This window comes from Orycteropus afer, unplaced genomic scaffold, assembly GCF_000298275.1.
Source record: "Orycteropus afer afer isolate SDZICR_OR568_19922 unplaced genomic scaffold, OryAfe1.0 scaffold00065, whole genome shotgun sequence".
Classification (NCBI taxonomy): Eukaryota; Metazoa; Chordata; class Mammalia; order Tubulidentata; family Orycteropodidae; genus Orycteropus; species Orycteropus afer.
The window spans coordinates 8,727,008-8,733,828 of NW_006921652.1; positions in this window are offsets into that span (position 1 = coordinate 8,727,008).

The following is a 6,821-nucleotide window of genomic DNA, read 5'->3' on the forward strand; positions in this document are numbered from 1 at the left end:
AACAACAACAATACTCTCGGTATACACAGAAGACTGGGAAGTTACCGTGAAAGAGGGCCGGAGGTGCGGAGATCCCAACTCTATCCTAACCTGATCCTTGGGCTCAGAGGTGGCGGCGTGGGGCAGAGCCTTGGCCCTAGGCGAAGTCCCGTAATTCTGGACCGGCCCAACACACATCCAATACCACATCCAATTTCAATATATAAATAGTGAATAATAAGATATAATATATATATTTTTTGTACTAAATCAAGGAATTGTGGAGTGTATAATACTTGCAGCACTTCTTTAAAAGCCGGAACCCTCAGGTGTCTTTTCTGTGTTTTCCAGTCGGCCGCAAAAACTCAGGTCTAGGCCCTTCCGGAAGTTATTGCAGAGTCGTTTCCGGGGCGGTGTAAGTAGAAGGAGGATTCCGAATGGGTCGCAGTCGTAGCCGCTCGCCACGGAGAGGTGAGTCCAGAAGTAATTGGAATGATCGGTCAGAGATGCGTTTCTTTTTTCTTTCTTTCTGTTTTTTTTTTTTCTTCTGCTACGCAGTGGAAAGGCGGATTTTCTCCTAGAAAGGAGAACAGCTGAGGCTAGATTGGGAAACGAAGTCTTGGGCTCTAGACTCTTAGCCCGGATCCTCCAGTTTGAAGGCGTTTTTCTTTTCTGGGGTAGGATTTCGCTCACTCTATCAGTTTCATACAGTAACTTCTATTATATTGATGGTTGAGGCATTTACAATCAGAGCACAAGTCTTTCACTTAATTTCTGGGTGACTGTGGGCAAGTCACCCTATCATTCGGAATTCAGATTCCCCTAAAAAGACACGGGGGTAATATTCAAAAGAAAAAAACCAGTTGCCATCGAGTTGATTCCAAGTCATGGCTACCTACCTTAAAAACCTGATTGGAGTATTAATGTTACTTCCCATAACAGTGTCTGATAGTGCCTGGCAGCTTGGATGCTCAATAAATGTTAGTTTCCTTCCCAATTTGTAATAGGGACATCCTTATTTAGAATTTTACACCCAGAGTGCTCTGTCCCCCACCCTCATAACTGAAGCAGTGCAGTGTAAGGAGCCCTAGACTTGGGTCAGAAGCTCTAATATATATCCTCACTTCTGCCTCTAGTTATTTTTGACACCTTCAACCACCCCCTTCCAAAACTAAATCAAATTCACTGCCATTGAGTTGATTCCAACTCATAGCGACCCCTATTGGGTTTCCAGGGTAGTAAATCTGTATGGAAGCCAACTGCCTCATTTTTCTTCTGCAGAGCCACTGGTGGTTTGAACCATGGACTATCTGGTTAGCAGCCAAATGCCTTAACCACTACACCACTAGAGCTCTTTAACTAGCCCCTTAAAGTTCTTAAAAGTTTTCTTAAAGGTCAAATGAGACTGCTAGCCACATGTGGCTATTAAACACTTAAAGTGTATTTAATCTGAATTGAGAAGTGCTGCAAGTATTATACACTCTACAATTCCTTGACTTAGTACAAAATATATATATATATCTTATTATTAACTATTTATATATTGAAATTGCATGTGGTATTGATAATTGTGTCCACTACTCATGGCAACTCGTGTACAGAGAATTGCTCCCCAGGGATTTCAAGACTATGACCTTTTAGAAGCAGATTGCTAGGACTTTGTCTTGGGGTTCTTTTGGTTCTATTTCATCTGCTAGCCTTTCAGCTAATAGTGGATTACTTAACCATTAGTGGGACTCCTGGGACTGCTGAAATGGATATAAAAATTCCAAATTCATTGCCAGTCAGTTCCAACTCATAGAACTATGGGACAGATTACAACTACCATATAGGGTTTCCAAGGCTGTAAATTTTTATCGAAGCAGACTTCCACATTGTTCTTTGCAGGGTAGCTGGTGGGTTCAAATTGCTGACCTTTTGGTTAGCAGCCAAACGCTTATTCACTGCACCACCAGGGCTCCTTGAAATGGATATCATGGGCCAAATAATATATATTGTTACATTAATTTCACCTTTTTTTTTTTTTTTTACTTTTCTCATTATGAGAATTGACTCGAATGAATTATGAGAATTGACTCGATGGCAGAGTTTGGTTTGGTTTGGTTTAATGTGATTACTAAGGGGCTCTGGTGGTGCGATGGTTAAAGCATCGGCTGCTAACCAGAAAGTTCAGTGGTTTCAACCCACCAGCTGCTTCATGAAAGAAAGATGAGGCAGTTTGCGTCCATAAAGATTTACAGCCTTACAAACCCTATGGGGGAATCCTGCTCTGTCTTAAAGGGTCTCTATGAGTTGGAATTGACTTGATGGCAGTGGGTTTTTGGTTTTTGAATGTGATTACTAAAAATTATTCACATTATATTTCTGTTGGCTAGTGCAGCTCTAGATATTTGAAGTAATATTCATCTTTGCCAACTGTATGCGTTTGTATTAGAGCGAAGGCGGTCCCGGTCCACATCCCGGGAGAGAGAACGCAGACGCCGAGAAAGGTCCAGGTCTCGGGAGAGAGATCGAAGGAGGAGCCGCTCTCGATCACCACACAGAAGACGCTCCAGGTAAATGCAGAAAATAAGCCATAAGCTTTACTACAGGTCCCAGTGATTCTAATCACTGCCCTTCAGTTTGTTTTTATCACTCATGAGGGCACTGAATTTTATGAAATGGGAGAAATTTAATCTCCTTATTCTAAACTTCACATTCCCTTTGATAAGAATTGTCTAAAGCTAGGCAAGAATAAGAAATAGTAAGTGGTTTTTTTTAATTTTTGATGATGATGATTCAGTCACTTTTTTGTGTGTTATATGTAATTGTTAAAAACTTTCTAGTTACATTTGTCTCCCTCACAAAAACTTTTTCAGTTCTAGCTATACCAAATGAAGCTGATGATAAACAGTAAATGGTATTTTCTATTTTTTGCTAATCATTAGGGCCTAGGCAGAAACCTGCCTTTTCCCTTTGCTATAGGAACTCTGGTAGTGTAGTGCCTAAGGCACTTGAATGCTAACCAGAGGCTGGCAGTTCAAACCTACCAGCCACTCCTTGGAAGGAAGGTTGGGCAATCTCCTTCTGTAGTGATACTGCCTCGGAAACCCAAGGAGGGGTCGCTATGAATTGAGTCTAACTCAACGGCACATAACAACAAGAACATAGGGAATGGACTCTTGGCTCTCTGGAGCCTGGCTTTTGTTCAGCCTTTACTTTTCAGCCACTGCTGTGCTGATCTGCACAAAATTGACATATATGTTTCTGTTTCTAACATCTGTGATTATTAAATATTAGATCACCAAGACGACATAGATCTACATCCCCTTCCCCTTCTCGACTGAAAGAAAGAAGAGATGAGGAAAAGAAAGAAACAAAAGAAACAAAGAGCAAAGAACGTCAGATTACTGGTAATGTTATTAGACACATAACTATTGGAAAAGTACAGTCTTGTTTAGATAGCCTCAATCAGATGATAAAATTATAAAATATAATTTAAATATTAAGCTTTTTATAATACACAATGCATATGCTTTTGAGATTTGTACCTTAGTGGAAATCTTAGTAGAAATGGTGTTCCTGATATAAGAAGGGTAGTTAAAAACATGGAAGAGAATATTCTATTTTGGAAGTAACTTTATAACTAGGTACTGTCACATCTGATATTAAAGTGGTTCTGTGTAAAGGCTCCAGTATGTCCTTTCAAGCATGTCCTGCCAGGAGGAGGATGGAGAATACATTCTTTCATTGCATCCTAAATTACAATGTTTATCTAAGTTGAAGAGGAATTTTCTCATTAGACTCAAGTCTTTAGCTAATTGCTTTGTTTGTTTTCTGCTGGTGATGTGGAATAACTATTAATCTTTTCCCACTTCTCTTAAATATATAAAATGATAGTGTTTTAAAAAATTATCATTTACTCTTTTGCAGAGGAGGACTTAGAGGGCAAAACAGAGGAAGAAATAGAAATGATGAAGTTAATGGGGTTTGCCTCCTTTGACTCCACAAAAGTAAGTAAAACACACAATGAATTAAGCATTCTGATTTGAATTAATCCATATGTTGTTGGAGAAAGGTTTCGAATAGCTATGTTGTTGTTAGTTGCCATCAAGTTGGCTCTGACTCACAGCAGCCCCAAGTATAACAGAATGAAACATTACCCAGTCCTGTGCAACTTTCACAATCATTGGTATCCTGGAGTCTGTCATTTTATCCACTGTGTATCTTGAGTGTCTTTCAACCTAGGGGACTCATCTTTCAACACTATATTGAACAATAATTCTGTTCTGATCCATAGGGTTTTCATTAGCTGATTTCCAAACGTAGATCACCAAGCCTTTTTTCCTAGTCTGTCTAAGTCTGGAAGCTCTGAAGAAACCTGTCTAGCATGAGTGACCCTGCTTGTATTTGAAATATCAGTGGCATAGCTTCCAGCATCCCAGAGACACATAAGCCACCACGATGTGACAGACTGACAGATGGGTGGAAGAATCCCTATGACTTCTCTGTTTTTCCATATTCTTTTACCATCACTTGTAGGTTTTGTATCAATGTATGTTTACTTGGGTATAAGACAATAATAACAATCCGTGTGAAAGACTTTGAGAGCACAGAGGAAGAAGCAGTGAACCGCCATCGGAATTAAGGGAGTACTTCCCAGGGATGATATTTGAGTTAGATCTTAAACAGTAAGTAGAAGTGATGAGGCAAAGAAGAGGAAAAAGATATTTAAGTAGAGGTTAGAGCCCAGGTGTTAGGTGTGAAAGAGCTTAGTGTATTATGGGAATTTCAAATTGTGACTGGTAAAAGGGTGCTGATGGCCTAATGACTATGAATGACACCAGAAAATGAGGTAGGAGCCAAATCATGGTGGGCTTTTGATGCTAAGCCAAGGAATTTACAGTTGACTCATTAGGTGTTGAGAACAAGCAATGATATTTAAAGGGAATGGCATGATTGTATATGTGTTTGAAAAATATGCTGGGGGTAGCATGGAGGACAGATGGAAGGCAAGTTTAGATTGCAAGCAGAGATATCTGCTGAACAAGTGGAAGATGATGAAGGTATAAACTGAGGCAGTGGGCATGGTGAGGAGGTGCCAGAATATTGAGAACCATTCAGGAAGTAATTGGTGGTGGAGTGGGAGTGAGCTGTCAGTGATGACTTTAAAGTGTCAATCTGGGGACACTGGGTGATACAGTTAATCAAAAATGGGATTACAGGAATTGATCTACTATGAAAAGGAAAATAAAGACTGCATTGGGCAGCTGTGTACATGTGTTACAATCCAGAAGAGAGGTAGATTAGAGGGCTGGCTAACCCTTATCTTAGTACTAGAGAAAATAGGGAAGAAGGGGGAGAACTTATAGAGAGAGGAGAGTGGACACAGGTTTTAGAGGAGGGAGGAGGGGAGAAAGGAAGACAGGAAGAGAAAAAGATGGGAATAAAGGGGTGGTATAGAAAGAAGAAATGGAGGGAGGGAGAGGGGGAATAGAAGGAGCCAGAAAGGAGAGGGGGGAGAGAGAGAGAGTGTAGGAGTGTGTGTGTGTGTGTGTGTGTGTGTGTGTGAAGTCTCCTAGAACTTTAAGTCTTTCCATTTAGTTTTACATACGAAAATTGACATATTTCAGAACAATTATCAAAAATAATTCACTACCCCTAATTTTGTATTCCATTGCGTTAATGGAGTGGGAGTGATCTCAGATATTGTGTTTCTTTCTAACTAATGTGATCGTGTGTTATTGTTGTTACATGCCAACAAGTCAGCCACGACTCATAGTAACCCCTCCTTGGGTTTCTGAGGTGATATCACTACGGAAGTAGATTGCCCAGCCTTCCTTCCGAGGAGTGGTTGGTGGGTTTGAACCGCCAGCCTTCTGGTTAGCAGTCAAGTGCCTTATTTTAATGATTAGTGTATAACCAAGAGGAGTACTGAGGCATGACTGTTTCGAGGTGAGAAAAATCAGACTGAGCTCTTGTTCGCACAGATGGTTCTGTGACCTTCTTTCGAATTTAATTTATTTAGTTTATGTATCAGCCTTTTTTTTTATCCCTTGAACAAATCCTTATTTGTTTTCCCAAAGAGTATTTTATAAAACTTATTAATACATAGGTTGAGTGGCTAAAAACATCTCTAAAGTAAACAAAGCAATTATAATTTTATTGTTTTTAGAAGACTTAAAAAAACCAAACTCACTGCCGTTGAGTCGGACCCAACTCATAGTGACCCCTTTGGGCTCCGAGGCGGTATCACTACGGAAGTAGATTGCCTAGTCTCCCTTCTGAGGAGAGGCTGGTAGGTTTGAACTGCCAGCCTTCTGGTTAGCAGTCAAATGCCTTAGGCACTACACCACCAGAGCTCCCTTTAGAAGACTAGGGAGGGAATTATTGGAATTATTTTCTTGGTTGGTATTTTTGGTTTTACTTTTGCCTAATGTTATGTTTCAAGTCCCTAAGAAACGAGTATAAAGCCGAAGCCACAGCCTTAACTTGTTTGTTTAATTTTTATTTATTTTGTTGTTGTTGCAAATATACATAGCAAAACATTCACCATTCAACAGTTTCTACATGTACAATTCAGTGACATTGATTACATTCTTCAAGTTGTGCAACTGTTCTCACCCTCCTCCTCTGAGTTTCTACTCCTCTCCCATCCTTGCAAATTGCTATTGTCAATTAAAAGAGCATAATGCTGAATGCAGACATATTTTTTACTAGTTAATCTAAGCTGTTGTTTGGTTTGAGAAGACTTCAGGAGATATTTTTGGTATAAGGCTGCTTGAACGACAAGGAGGCCACATGTTCTGACCTCCTCTAACCCTACAAGGGGAAGGCAGGATTACCAGCAGTAACCCAAGGCC